This window comes from Tasmannia lanceolata, unplaced genomic scaffold (genome assembly GCF_043159265.1).
Source record: "Tasmannia lanceolata isolate RefF3 unplaced genomic scaffold, GAP_Taslan_0.1 ptg000007l, whole genome shotgun sequence".
Taxonomy (NCBI): Eukaryota; Viridiplantae; Streptophyta; class Magnoliopsida; order Canellales; family Winteraceae; genus Tasmannia; species Tasmannia lanceolata.
This window is the reverse complement of record NW_027518684.1, coordinates 29,362,945-29,387,998: the sequence shown is the minus strand read 5'-3', so window position 1 is coordinate 29,387,998 and position 25,054 is coordinate 29,362,945. Positions and strand designations below refer to the sequence as shown.

General features: G+C 41.3%; 1 pseudogene across 1 annotated transcript; it reads right to left on the bottom strand.

The window, feature by feature from the left end:
- Window positions 1-17,858: 17,858 nt before the first annotated feature.
- On the bottom strand, window positions 17,859-23,555 carry LOC143880741 (uncharacterized; annotated as a pseudogene). The gene is made up of 9 exons (XR_013251779.1): window positions 23,543-23,555; window positions 23,153-23,302; window positions 22,804-22,827; window positions 22,495-22,562; window positions 22,398-22,448; window positions 20,289-20,348; window positions 20,140-20,148; window positions 19,021-19,444; window positions 17,859-18,218 (listed from the first exon to the last, which is right to left on the bottom strand). The product of XR_013251779.1 is annotated as an uncharacterized LOC143880741 (transcript).
- Window positions 23,556-25,054: the final 1,499 nt, after the last annotated feature.

Sequence of the window (25,054 nt, the reverse complement as noted above, 5' to 3'; positions counted from 1 at the left end):
AAGCCTGTCTCCTATACAAGAATGATAGACTACTACCATACAAAGATGGTCTCCTACTAACAGGGGAAACTAGTTAAGATATAACTTGGAAAATGTTCTACAAATGAGGCAAGGTACGCCTCCTATGAACTAGTTCTCTATACAAAACCAAGGTATACCTCCTAAGGGATAAGCTCTAAGCTACAAGGCTTGTCTCCAAATGAGAATTACCTTAATGAGACAGAGTATGTCTCCTAGATAGGGCTCTAGATGACTCTATGAAGAACCCTAAAATGGAAGAAATCCCTTAACCTGCGAAAGCTCTAGGCAGGAAGGGAAGGAGTTGGCTCAAGAAACATTCTGTCATAGCCTGAACCCCAAATATACCATGAAAGAAATGATCTTTGGGGCATTACCATAACACATCGAAAATAAAGTCTCAGTTAGTTTTGTAATTACCCCAATGACTTGAATTCACACAGGAAAGATCTCCATAATTTTGACAAAATGCAGAAATGACCTATACTCACATACATCATGAAGAAATGATTCCCAAATCATATGTCCTATGTGCATAATGGAGGGAATCTCTGTTACCTTGCAAGTATCTAAGACAACTTGAGCTTACAGATGTTACAATGAGATGCTCACCACAACATATGCCCAGGCATATATATAAAAAGAACAGGAAATTGATGTTGCTTTGCAAACATCCCAAATTTCACAAAAAGATATTCACCCAAGCATCAAATTGTAATCACACCTTATTCACCTCGTCCTTTACTACTCAATGAAGCATATGCCTATCAAAACATGATTGAGCTATAACCTGATATCATTCGAAGAATTGCCAAGATATCATCATAATTCTCAACAGGATCTTGCAAGCTCGCCAAAAGAGAAAAACACATTAGGTCACATACATGCCAAACATGGTGGTGTCAATATCAATAACTGCCAATTAACACCCATGTTACTATGATTTAACAATGGCCCTTTTCTTTGACAATAGCATTACCCGAGACATTATACCCTCTAACTATATCCTCCTAAACCATGCTCATCTTTGGCTGTTTCAACAAAAGTAAAGGAGCATCATGGCTACCCTATACTTTTAAGCAAGTTATGGATCTAATCACACCAAGGTTAAGGCACCAAGACCCTGGAATACCAACATGGATCCTCCAAATGGACAACAGCTTAAATGGGAACACATACCAACTGTAATCACTAGATTAAACCTAAGATGAAGATCGTCACAAGAGACAGTGCTTCACATCTAACACATAGAGAAGGTCAGAATGGTTTGATTGCTGAAGTTCTCATGATTTCACAAAGTCTGCTCTCGAATTGTCATTTCACAACAAGACTAGCAAAGCTCACTTCCAACGATCATAGTTCATGCTTAAGTGGGGATTACTAGCAGGCATTCATGGGCAACAAAAGAGCAAAGCTGAACATACACCTTATAAAGAACATGGATAAGGTAAAATTATTTCTAACGAATAAATGAAGAGTAGGAATGCTCTCCTAATTGCAGGTAATACAGAGCCTAGAAGTTTGAGTTAAAATTATGATTTATGCATTTGAATTCAAGGCTATGGAATTGAATGAACCTAGATCTGCAGGGCCAACCCACCTATGAAAATCAAGTATCATTCAGGTTTCTCCCGGACAGAACATTAAAACAAAAATCAGATCCAAAACTGAAATTCGAGGAAATTGGCCATCACAATGAGATTGAGGGATCAAAGCTATGGTAAAAATCAAATTAAATTCACATTCATGGACCGAACACCACTCAATCAGAGGAGAAACTAGTACAAACTAATCATTCATGGCATGAAATAATGCAGGAGATAGAAAATTTCAGCTTGACCAAGTGATACCTGCTATAGAGGAATTCTTCACATCTCCTTCTTCCTTCGAATTGTGCACGAGCAGGGTGAAATTTACAGAGATTGGCGGTCAGAATCAACGGCATTCCGGCAAAGCTTGCCGGAGATCGAAAAGAGTGATGGCTGAAATGGCCTCAGATCTAGATTTTCTCAAATTGATTAGGGTTTGAAGGTGAAGATAATGGTAGATCTCAGATGACAGATCTAGAGAGAGTTGAGATGAATCTTGGGGTTTAAAAAATTGGGGATGATGGAGATAGAGAATAATAGGATGGCCGGCCGGAGTTACTGAGGAGGTGGAAGAAGGTTGAAAAGGGGTTTTCTCACCGGAGAAGACGGTGGTGGACGAGGTGGTTGGAGGAGAGGTTATGGTAGTGGTGGTATTAATGGAGGGTATGGCGATGGCGAGGGTGGATCGGAGGCTAGCAAAGTCTTGCCGAAATCCATGGAGGCTTACCGGATAAAATTGGTTTTGGCCGCGGATTTGATGGAGATGGTGGCGGTTAAGGGTGGAGATCTCGATGGTGGTGATGATCGGCGGCAAGGGAGAGATCGAGGAAGATGATCGGTTGAAGGAGACGATGACCGCGACTCCCTTTCTCCCTCTTCTCTGTAATCCCTATCTCGCTCTCCGCATATGGGTTTCTCCCTCTCTCCCCGTTTTTTTTCTTCTCACAAAAAAAATGAAGAAAAACCCTTTTTAATATCGGAAAATCTCAGATCCAGATCTGAGATTTTCTCTCAGATTTTTGAAACGAAAATGGATATCCCTTCTTCTCCAAACCTTCGTCCGATGGCTTTATCAAAGGGAAATGATAAATTTTGACCCATTTATTCTACTCCAGGATAGCCCCCTTGTAGATAATTCACTCGTCTTGCACCACACCCAATATATACACTACGACACTCGCTTGTTAGGCAAACGACCACGGATTTAGACGCAATTTTGCAAGGACCCTGGTGAGACACTAACCTAACCTGTGATGCAATTCAGGATCCTAGCTTGGTGATTGGATGGGGTTTCGCACAAACACAGCGAACTTGGGTCCGGTCAAAATGGGGTGTCTACAGATCCCCAAACCAGCAAGGCTCTAGTAAGACTGTGCTACTCTCTAATAAAGAAGAATGACAACAACTCAAAAGGAGAAACTCCTAGCTAGGAACACTAAAGAAGGGGGGCAAATGAGTCAATGACTCTCTAATAACACTACCAAAATCTGAGGGCAAATAGGTCAAAGGCTCTCTTTAGAAGAAAAGGGGGCCTCTAACATGAGGCTAGGTAAGCCTCTAAAGGGGAAACTCTCTAAATGAGACAAGGCTTGTCTCCAAATAGGGGCTCTATAAATGAGGCAAGGCATGCCTCCTATACACAAAGGTGGGCTCCAAGTATCCCTATCATCGCCCTTGTAATGATAAGTAGAGCCAGGGCAACTAAAAGACTACGTTAGTCTTCTACTTATGAGGGCGTTCTACAAATAAGGCTAGGCAAGCCTCCTAAAAGGGTGAAATTCTATGAATGAGACAAAGCCTGTCTCCCATGGGCTGACTCCTCTAATAAGACAAAGTATGTCTCCTAAAAGGGATGAGACAAGAATGTCTCTTAAAAGGGGAATATCTAATGAGACAAGAATATGTCTCCTAAAAGGAAAATATCTGATGAGACAAGAATACGTCTCCTAAAAGGGGAGGCTCCGGTTAGCGCCCTCATCGCCATCACTCAAGCATGCAACAAGCTCATATTATCTAATTACTCTAAGATAAGATGCAATCATTATTTGATCAACCAAATAAACAAATGCATATTACTTAATGCCATAATATAATTGATATGATCCAAACATGACTGACCTGACTGACCCACCTTATTTAATAACCTTAGCATGATCAGCCTTCTTTATTTACAGCTCCTAAAACACACTCACATCACTTGATGATCCAAATCTCTCATTTATTATGCCCTGATTCAAATCCAAAAGAAAAATCTTCAGTACAAGGGGACCCTAACTGTCCTCTATTGTACAGTAATAGACACTATGATATGAAATGGTGATGTCGTCTCATCACCAACATGAGATGGAAACTACTAGCCTCTTCCCTACGCCTTGGTCTGATTCAAATATTCTTCTTCCATAACGAAGCTTTCACAAGCACTCCCACAAACACCTAATACACTCACTGACCCAACTTTTTGATACCATTCGGATCGACGGTCATAATCCTTAGGGTTGTGGAAAAAAACACAAGAAGAGAACTCTTGCTAAATGCTTAGAAAAGCTTTCTTTTTTTAACCAAAAACCATCATCCCCTCTTTGCTCATTCTCATTGATATATTTGGAGATACAAGAAGTAAATGAGATACATGGAAAATGACTTACCAATAACTTCTATACCAATTCTCAATACCCTATAATAACTTCTAGGACAATTTTCATGACAATACCATTTCCTAAGTAGTCAAAGTATAAACCCAATAAGTCTTAACAAAGTCCCTATAAATCATTAAAGAAAGACTTAATTAACACATACTAAAAACTAGACATAGTAATTGCTTATCTAAATTCCCATGCAAAACCCAAGACCAAGTCAAACCACATGGATGACAAATGGCATTATCCTACAGTGCCACTTGGATATGCCACTGCATCATTCTCCCCCGGTTGAACGTCAACTCGTCCCTGAGTTGACCGGGCCACATGATATGGAATAAGATCAAAAATAATGAGAGTAGCTGAAACGCCATAATCTTCGGGTGATTGAACTCGAAACGAACCACCCACACGATCTTGAAGTTCACAAAACTTCCCTTGTTCAAGAAGACTCGTCCTCGAGTCTTGATGTGTCGAAGAATCTTAAACTCTTGATGAACAAATCCTACTACATAATTCCAAAGACGATGAACAAATCCTCCTACATAATTCCAAAGACGAAAATAGAATATGTCCCCATCTTGAATATGCTTGAATTCATGAAAAAATGCTATAGCCTTCGACGTCGGATCGAATAAAAATGGATCAATGTAATTGGATAAAAAAATTGATGTAATTCTTTTCCATTTACCCATCTCTTCAATATCCATTGATTCACCTAATATGTTGTCCAATCCAATTCCTTTGGTGATGAATTCATTAAATTGTCGATGAAGTTCCTTGTGCTCTTCATTAGCTTCAACATCAAGTACAGCATAAGATATGCCATTACCCTTGGTCTCTTGATCAAATTTGTTCTCGTAAAGAAGATAGTTACTCTCCTTCTTTTTCTTGAACCATGCAAGTTCAAAATTCATAGGCTTCATCTTGGTCTCAAGATTGACATTGCCGACTATCTCTTGTGTCACCACATTCTCACAACGCCCCTTATCAATGATAAGATTGCACAACTTTTCATTTGACAAATATCCTATATGAAAAACATTATGCGACAACCTGTGAGGATTTTCTTCTACTTTGGCCGTATTCATAGATGGCGAATAACTAATGCCTCGCCACGATCTTTCCAATTGATCTCATCACTCTCCTCATCATTGTAGTCATCAAAATGTGGTTGTTCATCTAGAACATTCAATACAACTGAAGTAGGGCATTCAATAAAGATATCCGATCGTATCCTTCCTTCAAACTCGGAAACCTCCTTGTTAAAGTTGGTGAAGCGTTGACGTAAAGGAGGATGTCTCGAAGAAGAACCGTCACTCTCTCCTTGGCGTTGGTGTGGCCGAGCGAAAGGGTTGACGTTCGACTCCGATCCATTGCTTTCCTCCACCTCATCTTGAGGCTCTTGAAGAGCTAACCTCTTGGTGAGGGTTTGGACTTGATGCTTCAATTCCTCAATCTCGATATCATGAAGATCCCTCTCTCGATTAGGAGCCTCTCGTTCAATTAGACCTTGGCGACGTCGATTGGCCATTGAGAAACTTGAACTAGCGCAAATTTCTCGTCGGTAAGCACTAGCGTAGGATCGCCTCACGATCACCGTTGTAAGGTTACACCTAGATGCTCTGATACCACTTTGATACCGTTCGGATCGACGATCGCAATCCTTAAGGTTGTCGAAGAAAAACACAAGAAGTAGAACTCTTGCTAAATTCTTAGAAAAGTTTTTGGTTGAAAAAAAGAAAGCTTTTCTAAGCATTTAGCAAGAGTTCTACTTCTTGTGTTTTTCTTCCACAACCCTAAGGATTGCGATCGTCGATCCGAACGGTATCAAAGTGGTATCAGAGCATCTAGGTGTAACCTTACGACGGTGATCGTGAGGCGATCCTACGCTAGTGCTTACCAACGAGAAATTTGCGCTAGTTCAAGTTTCTCAATGGCCAATCGACGTCGCCGAGGTCCGATTGAACGAGAGGCTCCTAATCGAGAGAGGGATCTTCGTGATATCGAGATTGAGGAATTGAGGCGTCAAGTCCAAACCCTCACCGAGAGGTTAGCTCTTCAAGAACCTCAAGATGAGGTGGAGGAAAACAATGGATCGGAGTCGGACGTCAACCCTTTCGTTCGGCCACACCAACGCCAAGGAGAGAGTGACGGTTCTTCTTCGAGACATCCCCCTTTACGTCAACGCTTCACCAACTTTAAGATGGAGGTTTCCGAGTTTGAAGGAAAGATACATTCAGATATCTTTATTGAATGCCCTACTTCCGTTGTATTGAATGTTCTAGATGAACAACCACATTTTGATGACTACAATGATGAGGAGAGTGATGAGATCATTTGGAACGATCGTGGCGAGGCATTAGTTGTTCGGCATGCTATGAATACGGCCAAAGTAGAAGAAAATCCTCACGGGTTGTCGCATAATGTTTTTCATGAAGGATATATGTCAAATGAAGAGTTGTGCAATCTTATCATTGATAAGGGGCATTGTGAGAATGTGGTGGCACAAGAGATAGTCGGCAATGTCAATCTTGAGACGAAGATATGAATTTTGAACTTGCATGGTTCAAGAAAGTGAAGGAGAGTAACTTTCTTCTTTACGATAACAAATTTGATCAAGAGACCAAGGGTAATGGCATATCTTATGCTCCACTTGATGTTGAAGCTAATGAGGAGCACAAGGAACTTCATCGACAATTTAATGAATTCGTCACCAAAGGAATTGGATTGGACAACATATTAGGTGAACCGATGGATATTGAAGAGATGGGTAAATGGAAAAGAATTACATCAATTTTTTCATCCAATTACATTGATCCATTTTTATTAGATCCGACATCGAAGCCTATAGCATTTTTTCATGAATTCAAGCATATTCAAGATGGAGACATATTCTATTTTCGTCTTTGGAATTATGTAGTAGGATTTGTTCATCAAGAGTTTAAGATTCTTCGACACATCAAAACTCGAGGACGAGTCTTCTTGAACAAGGGAAGTTTTGTGAACATCAAGATCGTGCGGATGGTTCGTTTCGAGTTCAATCACCCGAAGATTATGGCGTTTCAGCTACTCTCAATATTTTTGATCTTATTCCATATCATGAAAATGGCCCGGTCAACTCAGGGACGAGTTGACGTTCAACCGGGGGAGAATGATGCAGTGGCATATCCAAGTGGCACTGTAGGATAATGCCATTTGTCATCCATGTGGCACATCCATGTGGTTTGACTTGGTCTTGGGTTTTGCATGGGAATTTAGATAAGCAATTACTATGTCTAGTTTTTAGTATGTGTTAATTAAGTCTTTCTTTAATGATTTATAGGGACTTTGTTAAGACTTATTGGGTTTATACTTTGACTACTTAGGAAATGGTATTGTCATGAAAATTGTCCTAGAAGTTATTATAGGGTATTGAGAATAGGTATAGAAGTTATTGGTAAGTCATTTTCCATGTATCTCATTTACTTCTTGTATCTCCAAATATATCAATGAGAATGAGCAAAGAGGGGATGATAGTTTTTGGTTAAAAAAAAGAAAACTTTTCTAAGCATTTAGCAAGAGTTCTACTTCTTGTGTTTTTCTTCCACAACCCTAAGGATTGCGATCGTCGATCCGAACAGTATCAAAGATTTCTTTTTTTTAACCAAAAACTATCATCCCCTCTTTGCTCATTCTCATTGATATATTTGGAGATACAAGAAGTAAATGAGATACATGGAAAATGACTTACCAATAACTTCTATACCGATTCTCAATACCCTATAATAACTTCTAGGACAATTTTCATGACAATACCATTTCCTAAGTAGTCAAAGTATAAACCCAATAAGTCTTAACAAAGTCCCTATAAATCATTAAAGAAAGACATAATTAACACATACTAAAAACTAGACATAGTAATTGCTTATCTAAATTCCCATGCAAAACCCAAGACCAAGTCAAACCACAAGGATGTGCCACATGGATGACAAATGGCATTATCCTACAGCGCCACTTGGATATGCCAGTGCATCACTTTTAGTCTCCACTTAATCACCAATATAACAACTAAGGTCAAATGGATGTCCAAGCAAATGAGCCTAAACATGGACCTTATCATCTCATTCATACCTAGAGTCTCCACGAGTGACATGACATGCAAAGACAGCAAAGGTTAAGGCATTACGTCGACATTCCTGAAAACGGGAGTCGGTAGGATCGACTTTTCTGGAAAAAAGTTCAATGAGGGCTTGAAATTGTACATTTTTCTCTGTTAAGCAATGCAGAGTTTTCACAATCTTATTTTTGAATAATTTGCAAAAAAGATCATGAGGGGAGTCTATGCTTGAAGGTCGGATCCAAAGTCCATCAGGAGGGAGCTCTAACAGGGCACACCAATCTTCAAATATTGGACAAAGTTCAAAAGACCTAAATCAAAAGACATGAAAAACATGATCCTAAAGTCCAGCAGCTGCTTGAAGAAACTTCAAATTTATACCGCGACTATTCAGATGGGTAAATGAACCGTACTCCTTTCTTCACACCTTAGCGGAAAAGACTTAATAGTCTCAGCTATCCATTTGTCTAACAAATTGTTCGCCATGATCAGACCTAATCATTAAGATAGGACAAAGATCATGAGGGAATGGGGATAACTTTGGATAGACAAATGACAAGGATAACTTGGCAATCGATTATATGAAAAGGATACAATCTATGACTCTGAATTTTTCATCAATGATCAAGGATGATCAGTAGATCAGAAAAGTAGACGATGGTCACAAAATGACAAAAGTAGGTCATAGACCAGATCTAAATCTGACGATGGATATCAACAACTATACAATCAAGGAGATTGGAGATGATAGACCATGGCCATAAAGACAACGGACAAGCCATCGGCCAGATCTAAGACAAAGCAAACACACAGGCCAGGATCTAACCTCAATATGGATATATGACACAACAATAGAATGGGTACACAATTGGAGCGTAACATATACACAACATGAACTTATGACACAACAAAAGCATATGTATTCTATCAAAGGGTAACAAATAAATCGTGCCCACAAGAGCGACATGTACAGGCCATTACACTATTGAAACTAAAAGAATGCAAATACGACTAATCAAACCCGAAGTTTTCATTTGAAATGGGTTCTATGCTAATCGAGGTTATACATTGAAATCGAGATAAGGTAAACTAACTCTAAAGAAATAGCAGTCATGCTCAAAATATTTTGGATAAAATCCAGCAGCATAACGGCTATACAAGGAGGTCAAGGTCAAGACAAAGTAAATTGACTCCAAAGAATAGCAGTTATGCTCAAAATGCTTTGCGAAAAATTCAGCAGCATAACTGCTAAACAAGAAAGTCAAGGTAAGGTAAACTCATGGTTTAACTAACCCTAAAGAATAGCGGTCATGCTCAAAATATTTTGGATAAAATCCAGCAGCATGATGGCTCAGTGCTACAAAAGGGGTAGTGACAAGATAAAACTCATGATTTACCTAACTTTAAAGAACAACGGTCATGCTAAAAATATTCTGGATAAAATCCGGCAGCATAATGGCGATACAAGGGATCCCCATAGCTCAACAAAGGGGTATATGAACAGAAAAACGGTAGTGCAAGACCCTCAGCCAGAATACTAATACTCAGATGATAGTGGCAAGATAATTGTTGAGGGTTCTCTCTCATATTGATTGGGCCAACCATAATTGTTTTTTTTTTAATGGCAAAGAATTGTATTATTGGAAAAAAGAAAACACGGGAAACCCCTGGTGATCGAAAAGATCAAAGCAATACAAGAAACAAAAAAATAACACTAAATACATCTCAAGGAGGAAGAAAGTCAAAGACTTCCAAATCTGATCTAGCACAACCACATCTCACTAGCCTATTGGCCACAGAATTTGCCAACCTTCTAACATGATTATATGTTATTGAGGAATCCACAACCCGATCAAATATTTCATCAAACCATCGGACAAACCACCACGGAGGAGATGATCTCCCGTCTAACCATTTTATCACATTTAAGGAATCTCCCTCTACTATAACTTTGTCTAAGAGATTTTGCTCCAACAACCTTATTCCTTGGTACATGTCCCTCACCTCCGCCTCGTTGGAATCGCCGAATCGGCGATCCCATTTGGACCCGAAAAGGTCCATATGGTGTTGCCATTCTCATCCCTCAAGATCTCTCCTATCCCTGTTGGTCCAGAGTTGCCGATACTTGATCCGTCAAAATTAAACTTAAAAAAAATGTCTGATAGGAGGCTCCCTCTCTTGCTGAATAGTCACCCTTTACTCCCTACTATTGCAAACCAATAAATAGCTTTGCTACAATTCATAGGTTGAAACAAATCGGAAACTAGACAAGGATCTAACCCTGCAGAGCAACCAACTTTCCGAAGAGAAAGTTCGTGGATTTTACAAAACCTTTAAACACCCTCACATTCCTTTCTTTCCATAAGACCCAAATGGTTGCTAGCAAAATTATATTCCATAAAATATTCCCTTTGCCCTGCCATGGGACAAAAGTTCATCCTTCCAGGAGCTATGTAAACTTGGATGGGAAGACCCGTGATATTCCAAATCTACAAAGAACCAAATCTGCAAAGAATATTGCTCCACACATACCTGGCAGTTTTAGAGTGGAGGAAGATGCGACCCACATATTCTCCCACTTCAACACATAATGCACAATGGTATATGACCCACATGTGCCGATGGCGGAGGTAATATATCAACAGTGAGTATTTAATCTAAAGTTGCGGTCCACACAACGGCACAAACTCTGGAGGAACCGTTATCTTCCATACTCTGGCAACAAGCGAGATTGCATGATTGGATGCAAGTAGATTATAGAAGGATTATACACTAAATAATCCTAATGTACACTGGATCCAAACCATTTTGACTTCACCTGATCTCTTTATAAAACAGACATTAGATTCTGAATGAGCCCCGCTATCCTCCCCACCTTCCTATCAAAGAGATTTCTTTTGAAACCGATCCTCCACCTTATCCCCTCTGAAGTATTCTCAAAATAATCCTTCACCCAAGATTCTTTCTTATCCACCACCTCGAGTAGTTCTGGGTATGATTAAATGAGTGAAACCTCCTCACACCATGTATGATGCCAGAACTTTATCCTCTCCCTTGAATAAACTCTATACATCGCCCTTCATCGAATTTGTTTCTTTGAGTCAGAATATCGCTCCACACAGTGACGACTCCTTGTCTCCACCTATCATCAGATATCCATCTCCCGGGAGTTACACCATACTTCTCTTCAGTAACTATAACTCATAGATAATGGTTTTCCTCACCAAACCTCCAAATCCACTTACCTAATAGAGCCATGTTTGTATCTTTTATTCTTCTGATACCTAACCCTCCCGCATTGACTGGTTTGGATACCTCTTCCCAAGACACTAATGCATTTTCTTCTTATCATCTGTTTGGCCAACCATAATTAATCTAAACTATTAGTCTGGCAGGCCTCATCTTAGATGGTTCAATGCAACAAAGTTACTGAAATTGGGTGATCATAGCTCTCTAATCAAGATCAAGATAATTTAAGAAATTAGAGCAAAGAATACATACAAGCGCCCATACCCCACCATCCATTGGCTTACGTCTCTCGGACATCACTTGGACATCTGTACAAGTTTAAAAGGCGATTGACGGTGATAAAGCATATTGTCTAAAAGTTCTTTGCAGCGGTTTTGACTACTTGAATCATCAACCGGTAAGGGCTTTACCGACGACACCTCTATCAGCGGAATTGAGACCCACGGCCAACCGTCAGTGTAACTTTTACCTATGGTTTTTAGACTTTTACCGGCAGTGGTAAAACCGTACTTTATTATATTGAATTGATCCAACTGACTGATTCATTAGAAGGTAGCCCCCAAAGATACATTTCAGAAAGCCCAAGGGCACGTTAGGCCACCATGAATTTATTTTGTAGAATACGAGAGGGACTCAATGAGCAGAGGGCAAGAAAAGCCTGAAAAATCAGGAAACAAAAATTTCACTCTAAATGTGATCGACTTTTTCTGACTTATTAGCCACTTACTCACCCTCAACTCAATCCTGTCCTCTCAAATCTCTCCTCCTCCAACCTGCCATGCCTCTCTCACACCACCTACCATCAAGTCATCCTACTTGAAGAATTTTGCAAAATATGATCCACATAAATCACAATAATAACATCACAATCTCTTGAGAAAAATCTCCCAAGCTCCACAGGGGGCATAAAAAAGCAGCCGAAGGGGCTTCCATCAAGGCGCTTTACATGACAATCAAATGTGGGAGATGCAGTTGGTCAATACCAGGATACTGCAATCCATGCCTCAAAACATCTGCCTCAGCTACAATCAAATTCAATCTCCCCAGTCAGCCAAGACGAGAAGTAGCTACTATGAAAAAAATACAAAAACATGTCCAGAATGCCATAGTTGTTGAAATCACTACTACATGAATTTTATTTTTAAATGACACTTTGCAGTCTACACAAATCTCATTCAGCTTAGAACATTGAAAATTGATGGGGTGTAAAAACACAGCAGCCTATTAGCTGCCGACACGTGGCTAGAGGAGGGCCCACCGCGGACCAGCCTATTAGCTGCCAACACATGTCTCGAGAGGGGCCCACCGCAGACCCCGCGTCAGCAGGGGTAGTTTGGTAATTACACAGAGTAGGTGAGCTTGAACCTATAGCTGGTCGACACCTGTCTTGGAGCATTAACTCCCCAACTACCCCAATTTCTCCCTATAAAAGGGCCTTCAAAGCTCATAAATCAGGGTATTGAATTCTCACCCACCACTCTTAAAACTCCCTCTTCACTCCGGCTCATACTGACTTGAGTGTCGAAGGGCCAGTCCGGAGTACACTCCGGGTCGGTCATTCTGACCTCGTTTGCTCCTGTGCAGAACACAGCTCATCTGGACTCTACTTCCCTCCAGCTCGGCTCTTACGTCACTGCCATATCTGTTAACCGATTTCGGGCCTAACAGATTGGCGCCATCCGTGGGACTCTAGAACTAAAAGCTGTTTAGATCCCTCACAAACAAAAATGGCAGGGCGCAAGAGCGCGCGCATCCCCACTGCACGGACTACCCAAGACGTGCTGCCCCGCAGGACCTGGAGCGGGCGAATTGCCTCGCTAGTAGTGGCGGCCTCCGCTACGGCCGAGCAGAGCCTTGCTCACTCGGAGCACCTGAAACCCCCTGCCCACTCCAGAGCAAGTTCAAGCTCTCTTCCAGCAAATGACGACTCTCGTCGAGCAGTACCAGCAGCTACTCCAGGCACCTCCCCAACCGCCTCCAGAAGCTCCACGACCTGCCCAAGAGAGGCCAGATGTCCACCGGGGGGAGTCATCGCGCCATGGTGAGGACCGAACTCACCGCTCCACCAGACAAGTCCGCCGCCAAGTTCATTAAAACTAGGGTACTCGCTGCTTGGTTCGCCACGACTCGTCTCCGCAAAGACCGGGAGCCCACTCCTGGTCCGGGACCAGTCCGGATCAAAAGCCAAAGCTCCTTGGAAACCCAGTTCATTAAAACTAGGGTACTCGCTGCTTGGTTCGCCACGACTCGTCTCCGCAAAGACCGGGAGCCCACTCCTGGTCCGGGACCAGTCCGGATGCAAAAACCAAAGCTCCTTGGAAACCCAGTTCATTAAAACTAGGGTACTCGCTGCTTGGTTCGCCACGACTCATCTCCGCAAAGACCGGGAGCCCACTCCTGGTCCGGGACCAGTCCGGATGCAAAAACCAAAGCTCCTTGGAAACCCAGTCCACTAAAACTAGGGTACTCGACACTTGGTTCGCCACGACTCGTCTCCGCAAAGACCGGGAGCCCACTCCTGGTCCGGGACCAGTCCGGATGCAAAAACCAAAGCTCCTTCGAAACCCAGTCCACTAAAACTAGGGTACTCGACACTTGGTTCGCCACGACTCGTCTCCACAAAGACCGGGAGCCCACTCCTGGTCCGGGACCAGTCCGGATGCAAAAACCAAAGCTCCTTGGAAACCCAGTTCACTAAAACTAGGGTACTCGCTGCTTGGTTCGCCACGGCTCGTCTCCACAAAGATCGGAAGCGCACTTCTAGTCAGAAACGGGCCCTGGCAGAAAACCAAACCCTTGCAAAAACCCAAGTTCAATAAAACTTGGTCATCTCCAGCCGAACTGGATACGACGCGTCTCGCTAGACGACAAAAATCAGTCAGGCTCAAGCCGGACTGGATACGACGCGTCTCGCTAGACGACAAAAATCAGTCCGGCCCAAGCCGGACTGGATACGACGCGTCTCGCTAGACGACAAAAATCAGTCCGGCCCAAGCCGGACTGGATATGACGCGTCTCGCTAGAAGACAAAAATCAGTCCGGCCCAAGCCGGACTGGATATGACGCGTCTCGCTACACGACAAAAATCAGTCCTGACTGCTCCAAAATCCGGACTGCTCCAAGCTCCGGATTGACAAAATCCGGACTGCTCCAAGCTCCGGACTGACAAAATCCGGACTGATAAGCTCCGGACTGCTCCAAAATTCGGACTGCTCTAAGCTCCGGATTGACAAAATCCGGACTGCTCCAAGCTCCGGATTGACAAAATCCGGACTGCTAAGCTCCGGACTGCTCCAAAATCCGGACTGCTCCAAGCTCCGGATTGACAAAATCCGGACTGATAAGCTCCGAACTGCTCCAAAATCCGGACTGATAAGCTCCGGACTGCTCCAAAAGCCGAACTGGGTATGGCGCAAAGCGCTACAGGACAAAATCCAGTTCATCTCAAGCCGAACTGGGTATGGCGCAAAGCGCTACAGGACAAAATCCAGTTCATCAAAAGCCGAACTGGGTATGGCACAAAGCGCTACAGGACAAAATCCAGTTCATCTCAAGCCGAACTGGGTATGGCGCAAAGCGCTACAGGACAAAATCCAGTTCATCGAAAGCCGAACTGGGTATGGCGCAAAGCGCTACAGGACAAAATCCAGTTCATCAAAAGCCGAACTGGGTATGGCGCAAAGCGCTACAGGACAAAATCCAGTTCATCTAAAGCCGAACTGGATATGGCGCAAAGCGCTACAGGACAAAATCCAGTTCATCTCAAGCCGACCAGGACTCGGTGAGATTCGCTACAAGACAAAATTCAATTTCGTCTTTTAGCTGATTGCGCTATATTCAGTTCATCTCAATCCGAACTGGATATAGCGCAAAGCGCTGCAGGACAAAATCCGGACTGATAAGCTCCGGACTGCTCCAAAATCCGGACTGCTCCAACCTCCGGACTAGCAAAATCCAGACTGCTCCAAGCTCCGGACTGACAAAATCCGGACTGATAAGCTCCGGACTGCTCCAAAATCCGGACTGCTCTAAGCTCCGGATTGACAAAATCCGGACTGCTCCAAGCTCCGGACTGACAAAATCCGGACTGCTCAGCTCCGGACTGCTCCAAGCTCCGGATTGACAAAATCCGGACTGATAAGCTCCGGACTGCTCCAAAATCCGGACTGATAAGCTCCGGACTGCTCCAAAAGCCGAACTGGGTATGGCGCAAAGCGCTACAGGACAAAATCCAGTTCATCTCAAGCCGAACTGTATATGGCGCAAAGCGCTACAGGACAAAATCCAGTTCATCTCAAGCCGACCAGGACTCGGTGAGATTCGCTACAAGACAAAATTCAATTTCGTCTTTTAGCTGATTGCGCTATATTCAGTTCATCTCAATCCGAACTGGATATAGCGCAAAGCGCTGCAGGACAAAATCCGGACTGATAAGCTCCGGACTGCTCCAAAATCCGGACTGCTCCAAGCTCCGGATTGACAAAATCCGGACTGCTCCAAGCTCCGGACTGACAAAATCCAGACTGATAAGCTCCGGACTGCTCCAAAATCCGGACTGCTCCAAGCTCCGGATTGACAAAATCCGGACTGCTCCAAGCTCCGGACTGACAAAATCCGGACTGATAAACTCCGGACTGCTCCAAAATCTGGACTGCTCTAAGCTCCGGATTGACAAAATCCGGACTGCTCCAAGCTCCGGAGTGACAAAATCCGGACTGCTCCAAGCTCCGGACTGACAAAATCCGGACTGATAAGCTCCGGACTGCTCCAAAATCCGGACTGCTCTAAGCTCCGGATTGACAAAATCCGGACTGCTCCAAGCTCCGGATTGACAAAATCCGGACTGCTCCAAGCTCCGGAGTGACAAAATCCGGACTGCTCCAAGCTCCGGACTGACAAAATCCGGACTGATAAGCTCCGGACTGCTCCAAAATCCGGACTGCTCTAAGCTCCGGATTGACAAAATCCGGACTGCTCCAAGCTCCGGATTGACAAAATCCGGACTGCTCCAAGCTCCGGACTGACAAAATCCGGACTGATAAGCTCCGGACCGCTCCAAAATCCGGACTGCTCTAAGCTCCGGATTGACAAAATCCGGACTGCTCTAAGCTCCGGAGTGACAAAATCCGGACTGCTCTAAGCTCCGGATTGACAAAATCCGGACTGCTCTAAGCTCCGGAGTGACAAAATCCGGACTGCTCCAAGCTCCGGACTGACAAAATCCGGACTGATAAGCTCCGGACTGCTCCAAGCTCCGTACTGACAAAATCCGGACTGCTCCAAGCTCCGGACTGACAAAATCCGGACTGATAAGCTCCGGACTGCTCCAAAATCCGGACTGCTCTAAGCTCCGGACTGACAAAATCCGGACTGCTCCAAGCTCCGGACTGACAAAATCCGGACTGCTCCAAGCTCCGGACTGACAAAATCCGGACTGATTAGTTCCGGACTGCCCCAAAATCCAGACTGCTCCAAGCTCTGGACTGACAAAATCCGGACTGATAAGCTCCGGACTGCTCCAAAATCCGGACTGCTCCAAGCGCCGGACCGGCAAAATCCAGACTGCTCCAAGCTCCGGACTGACAAAATCCGGACTGATAAGCTCCGGACTGCTCCAATTTCCGGACTGCCCCAATTTCCGGACTGCTCCAAGTTCCGGACTGCTTCAATATCCGGACTGCTCCAAGTTCCGGACTGCCCCACAGGCCGGACCCCGACCGCCACCAACCAGAAGATGTACTCACCACATTTCCCCAAGTCACCATAATAACTTGGAGAACTTGGGGGGCAACTGATGGGGTGTAAAAACACAGCAGCCTATTAGCTGCCGACACGTGGCTAGAGGAGGGCCCACCGCGGACCAGCCTATTAGCTGCCGACACATGTCTCTAGAGGGGCCCACCGCAGACCCCGCGTCAGCAGGGGTAGTTTGGTAATTACACAGAGTAGGTGAGCTTGAACCTATAGCTGGTCGACACCTGTCTTGGAGCATTAACTCCCCAACTACCCCAATTTCTCCCTATAAAAGGGCCTTCAAAGCTCATAAATCAGGGTATTGAATTCTCACCCACCACTCTTAAAACTCCCTCTTCACTCCGGCTCATACTGACTTGAGTGTCGAAGGGCCAGTCCGGAGTACACTCCGGGTCGGTCATTCTGACCTCGTTTGCTCCTGTGCAGAACACAGCTCATCCGGACTCTACTTCCCTCCAGCTCGGCTCTTACGTCACTGCCATATCTGTTAACTGATTTCGGGCCTAACAAAAATCATCTGAATCAATACATTACATTACTTTCTACCAAAGGCACTGCATGCATTATTTTACAAAATTAGCAAATAATAACAGAAAAATAAAACTCATCAATAAAAACATTGAGAAGGAATGCTAATACAAGTTACAACTAAAAAAGTACTTTTTTACAAATTTGGATCTGTTAAGTTAGCCACTCATTTCTAATTTCCTCACATGAGAAGGCTGACGATCATCACATCTTTTGCTTCAGAAATTTCGCAAATTCAATTTCTTCTAAACCCAGATGCTTTCAGTCATTCCCCAATAGTAACATCAGGATACAGAGAAGAACGAGTAGTAGTTATTTAATCCGGGCTCAGTCCCTTCATTGCCACTGCAAAAATCTACAAATCCATCAATTCTATCATGAAGTAAGCTTTTAAACATGGAGAATGATGGAAAACAGAACAAAAAGCCTTTTGACAGAGACAATTATTTGACATGTGATTTTGTGCATTTCAGATAGTAATTTATGATAGGGGTGATATTGTATACACCTCTGTTGCATGGATTCGGATTCGCGTGTCGGGATCCGACACGGATTCAAGGTGTCAGATTCGGCAAACACCAAAAGTAGGACTCTTTCAATTTGGAAATTTATATTGAATAAAATAAAAAATATTTAAAATTTAAATATATATATATATATATATATATATATATATATATATATATATATATATATATATATATATATATATATATAAAGGAAATGTTATGAAAAACTGAAGGGTGGAGGATCGAGATGTTAAGGATTTTATCAAGAGAGGATGGGATGTGCTTTTATAAAAAAAAAAAAAGTTAAAAAGAAAACACATTTAAAAGGAAAAATATAGCATTCACATTTTAAAAGACACAACGAAGTGTCTATGATTCGTACAAGACACGACTATGACAAGAATGTAGATGAGTCACACGCGAATCCATGTTCAGTTTGCATGTCGGAACATGTCAACACGGATCTGTCATGGGGGCAAAGAATCCATGCAACACAAGTATACATCTTCAAACACAAGAAACTTTCTTGCAAAAAAGACTGCATGCAGATATCAAATTCAAATAAACAACTAAGAAACTAATTTTCTTTCATAAAAGACTAAAAGCCCTAATGAGCTGGTTCAAATTTCTAGTAAGACCTTGATTGGACCCACTGCTATTTCCCTCGCGATCCGCGTGACTTTTCTGTTCTACACTGTCATTGGGCTGAAACACACAATGAAATTTTCCAGCCGGAGGACCAGATTGCCTCTTATCCTCTGACCTAACTCTGTTGTTATTCGATTCATTCGTTTCTGTGAAGTTGGGGACATCTCTTTTTCGAGTTGAATTGGTTTGATAGTTCTTAGTTTGCTCCTTCTTTGAGAATTGCGTAGCTGCTGCTCGAGCACCAGCGATAGCCGCATTGAGACTAGATGGTTTCTCCACTTCAGATGCCTTAGATCTAGTTTTTAAGTCTGAAGCAAGCGATCCTGGTTTTAATGAAAAAGGATCTGAAGGATCAGGTAGTGGAAACTTTACTGGGAGTGGACATTCAACTGGGCATAGACCTCTTACTGCTGCCTCAAATGTCACACCCAAACCCGGAATTTGAGGCGCAAGTGACAGCCGCCGCACTCCCATAGGGTCGCCCTTACAAGCATGCAAGGCTCCTTTACACCAAATATTCTCAACATTTAGAGCGACTAATAAATGCGGAAATGTTAGTCTCACTTAAAGCTCCATAGTTTATGATAAAAGCCAAAGGTCAGATTAATGAATACAACTTCCTGGACATTAAACTACCCATAGCTCAATTGGAGACATCATAACCAATGTTGGTTCTATTATTAGAGAACAACCACAAGGCATAACATGATGATCTGAACCGTCCAATTCATGCCTAGGGTAGCCGAATGCCTTATGGAGTGAAATTAATTCACTTTTGGTTCCATTTATGAAAACTTAATGACCAGCTATAGTGGAAATTGAGAGGGCTTTTACAATCAATTTGTACTGTCCAAAGAAGGCATTTAAATTAAAATGCCGCCTTTAAACAATGGCTAGGGATTTGTCAATTTTTAAGACAAATTACATTTTTTTAAGCTAAGTCTCAAGATTAACAAAAAGATCCCCCTATAGCATAGAGAGATGAGAAAGAGGTTGGTGGATGAAATGAAACCTAGAGTTATAGGACTGTTGTGCTGGAAGGTTACTCACCTCTCATTGCAAAGACCAAGCAATAGTAGGCTTTTTCCCGGTTGAGAAGGGACGGCGACATCAAAGATCTGTGGAAATTTCAAGAGAAAAAGAGAAACATAGGGTTAATAACATTTCAGAAATAGGTTGGGTCCAAGCTTTCTAGAACAGAGATAATGAAAAGAAAATAGACTCGGCTTGTAATGCAAAGCAACAGGAAACTAATTACCCTTTTTTCTAAGTTGTAAACACCTTGATATCCTCGCATTTCAAATGGGACTAATAATTTCTGCATTATAGAAAAATGACTCTATCAAATCTCAAAATAGTATGAGGGATACAAGAATCTACCACAAGCAGTAACTCCTCCCTCGGTCTCTCAAATTTAGACCAAAATTTATAGGGAAAAAAGAAAAGAAGGAACAATACACCTTCCAGAATTCATGGCTGTTTTATACTGATTGTGGTTGTCTTACAACATTAACATATCTTACCGCATCAGGAGATATTTAAAATTTTCAATTTAAGAAAATAATAAGAAATTTTAAAATAAAAATAGGGACATTATATCCACACTCCACTGTTTTGATATTGGAACTCTTATGTTCATATAGTAAATTCTGTAAACGACAACTAATCACCAATGAACCTGATTAGAATTTGCAAGAAGAAATACCTAATAAATGACTTCATTGTACATGTTAGAAACAAAAAAAAAAGTTATCTCATAAAATAAAATTGATCTGTAGAAATTCATTATAGTTACGTGTCTGCAATAAAAAAAATGTCACTATATATAGAGGGAAATGATATTATCACAACCATATTTTGATAATTGCACTAACTCATCTTGTCTTTTATCATTTAAAAAGCTTTCAAAGGTTATTACAGTTCCCAAGCCAATTATGTCACGCCCCAGACCCGGAATTAAGGGTCCGCCACACGTGACAGCCGCCGCACGCCCATAAGGTCGCCCCTACAAGCATTCAAGGCTCCTTCGAAACACAATCAGATCAAGATGATTGAATCTCCTTCAACATGTCTAATAGGCTCTTTTGACAAGCTTGAGAGGAGGATTTGGGTTAGCAATTGAGAACCATGAAGTTAGTGATGTCTGATCTTTCCAAAGCTCTACATGGCAAACAAATACTAAGAACTCGTAGTGTCCATATCTGGTCCTGAAAGCTGTCTTGGGTACATCTTCTGGCTTGATCTTCAAGTTCGTAATGAATTTCTTTGAAGAAATGCACACTTAAGCATACAGAGGATTACGGACGTCCGACTAAACATTTGATTTTCAAATGAAATAACCGAGAAGAATGCGGCCGTCCGGAAAACTGGCGGACGTCGGTCTGAGCATGAAGTTTTGACAAAAAATAACCGAGATAATTGCGGTCGTCCGGGATATGGCGGACGTCTGTAGACGGACTTTGGCGCGCGTCTGAAATTTAAACGGCTACTATTGGCAGACGTCCGACACTTCGTCCGCGATGCGTTTGGATGTAAAAAATTTAGGTTTTGTGCTTCTTGGTATAAAATCACCCGTTTGGAAACCCTAAAATACAACTCTTGCATTCTTGAATAACTCTTGCATTCAAAAACCCTAGCACCTTCCTTCAAGGTTTTCAACTCTCACCAACCTTATTTTTCCATTAAATGTGAGATTTGCCTTCATTTAATAGTCTCTAGTGCCTTTACATTTCATCTTCCAAGAGAGAATCTTTAGGGTTTATATTTTTGGTGAAGTAAGAGTTATTGTTGTGCCATTACATTTGTACTTGCCTATTGAAGAGGCTTGAGAGCATTTATTTCCGTGTACCATTGTAAGAGAAAGGTTATGACCCTTTTTGAGTTTAAAGACTTGGTGAGTTTAAAGACTCGACACTTGTAAGGAGTCTGGAAGCCGGGCGTTCTGTGGTCTTCAGATAGCGGATACCCTTGAGTGCGACCTCAAGAAGAGTGGAGTAGGTCTCTTGAGTAGACCAAACCACTATAAATCTCGGTGTTCTTGTGGTGTGCTTTCTACTCATTCATTTGCTATCTCTTTGCAACTCTATTGGTAATATCTCAACCTTCTTGCTTTACAAAGACTTGTTAGATAGCTTTAAATCATCTAGAAAAGATTTTCAAAACAGCAATTTCTTTTATCAACCTAATTCACCCCACCTCTTAGGTTGCCTAGCATATTTTCACTACATAGTGGGGTCGGGGCATGACAAATTAAAAAAGAAAAGACAAACTTGGTTTGTGCAATTATTAAAACATGGTACTGCCAATATATGAACATTGAATTGGCAATTCATAAAAACAATGAACTTTAAGGGATATGAACATATACCTGTGGCTGTTCACAGAGCCAGCAAAAGTCCGTTTGCCCTTCCAGTCTCACCTGAAAACAAGAGAGGAAAGTAACGAATTGATGCACTAATGCACACCCCTTCAGGTACCTCCTCCCAGCCCACCAACTCTTCACATTTAATACACCCAACCACTTCCACACAACCTGTATTAGGGAACAAGTTTTATGGCTTAAAAATCGTACCAACATGTCGAAAGAAATGTTCATTACACAATAAATCCTTGAAAATGTTTATCATGTAAACCCAACAATTTCATAAAGTTTTGTATACAGCATCGAACAGTGAATACTTGATGAGCTGACTAGTTTCAAGCTGTGTACACGTACCCATGCATGTACAAACCTATGCCACAAATATCACCAATATTTTGAAAATATTGCTGACATTTTAATAAAACGACAAAATTCCGATATAATCCCAAGATTTTAAAATATAGTGATATTTTCATTTTTATCATAAAATATCGTGATAATATCATGATATCCCAATATTTTTACGATATTTTTATTTTATATATTTATATATTTCTTAAATAATTTTATTTTTATCATTTTTCCCGATATAAACTGGAAAAAATAAAAATATTTAATATATCCCGAGATTTTCCCTTCCCAAGAACTTCCTGAGAAAGATATCTGTGACATAGGTACAAATACACATATGTGTTTGTGTGTGTAAATAGATAATATAAATATGTGTAGAGCTTAGAAGTTGCAAAATGAAATCATTTGTTACATATGTAGAAGTCGTGAAACTGGGTAATGTTTTGGAAACTTGAGGTTTGTTATGCCATTTGCTGCTTAGATTTCCCTGTAAAAGACCTCCATTGCTTCAATTCTAGCTGGATCTGGAACTTTCCCGGCCGCATGGATCGAAAGACAACCTTCGCAAAAGACGAGAATAGTTATATGAAAATAAAAATAGGTAAACATTTCAAGGTAGCTGCAAACACCAAAACCAACAGAGTTGAACGATTTTACAGTTCTGTAGTACACAATACAAGGTTATATGTCCCAAGGAAGAAAATTTAAATAAATATGGGCATGGTTATTTATGATGCTTGTCAAGTACAGATTTAGTCACATGTTCAGATTCAAGCATCATAGGTATTGTTAGGAAATACCATATAGAGGCATTTAGGTTATTTGATTTATAATTTTATTATACACCATTGTATTCCATTTTCAAAGTGAAACTATTCATTCACCAAGTGCAATTTCTTTCGTCTCTTCTTTCTTCCTCTATCCAAATCATCTTTAGATCTGATTTTACATGGTATCAAAGCAGGTAATGAGCTGAGAACGAAACTAAGGACCAATATTTACATTCCAAATGAAGTATTTGATTGCACTTTCTCCATTAGTAGTCTTCTTTCCATTCTACTCACACTTACTTTCATCCTTCAGAAATATCCATTTAATCCATCTTTCTTGGCTTAGAAAATCAGATCCATTTTTTTCATCTCTAAAAATCCCATTTTCTCCTCTTTAATTCATAAAAATCCAATTTTATAGGCTCTATCTTGCTATTTCTGAATTCTTTTCTATGGTTTCATTGTTTTCTCTTTCTCAATCCTCTCTTTCCGAACCGCACATACTCAAGTGCAAGTTAGCCATGTGATAGTCTTCTAAAACCCAAAGAGTGGCCCCTCTCTTTCAATTAAGACAGGTGCATATCAGCACCCAATCTAAAAAAAAGTGCAAGTTAGCATCAACCACATAAAAATTTCAGAAAAAACACACGAAAATCATTTTCTTGTTCATCCTTCCTCCATTCGAATCGAAAAAACACATCTTCCCTCCGTCGTCCAACCATAGGTACCGGAAACTTCCTAGTTTGATGGGAAAACTCTCTTCTCCAAAAACTCGCTTCGAAGGCTAAGTTCTTTTCACTTCTCAAACTTAGGGGAAGCACTTCCCATACACGTTTTCCTTAATGTACTTTGGAAGCTAAGTTCTTTTTTTAAAAGAGTGTTTTCTCATTTTTCTAATACCGAAGGAGCGTACTTAAAAAATGAGTATATTTACAATTTAAAAACTCATATTAAGTTTCTAATGAAATGTGGATCTTTTTCCAAAACATAATATTAAATCTACATGAATATAACAGGCACAACTATAAATCCCTAAAAAATCTAATTAAATCAGTCGCAAAGTCTTCTCTACTAATTGTAATCCCCACCCACATTAGCACTTCCTCCTAATCTATTATAATGCTCTCCTTTCTTTATACTTCTACTTTTTCTTTTATTTTTTTGGTTCATTTCTACGTACTTCTTGTTTGCTTCCAGTGAGGCTTATTAGTTATTACATGCTTCATGTTGACTTTCAATGAAGCTTCTCACACATTTTCACTTTACTATCTTTAGACTTTTCACTTCATACGGACATCTGAAGACAGCCCAAACGCCCGATTAATCTTAGGCTCTTATGTGATGTGAATGAACCATTTGAAATAGGTATTTGACCTCTAAGGAAAGGGATAAAGAAAGTGATTCGGTATTGAGGTATATAATTTCGTACTACTTTAGTGTTGTGATTTACCTTTTGAATACTATACCATTATTGGATTGTGAACCCTAAACTCTTTGACTTGTGAAGCCATTAATAAATTTTTATCTCTGTTTGGATCTTGC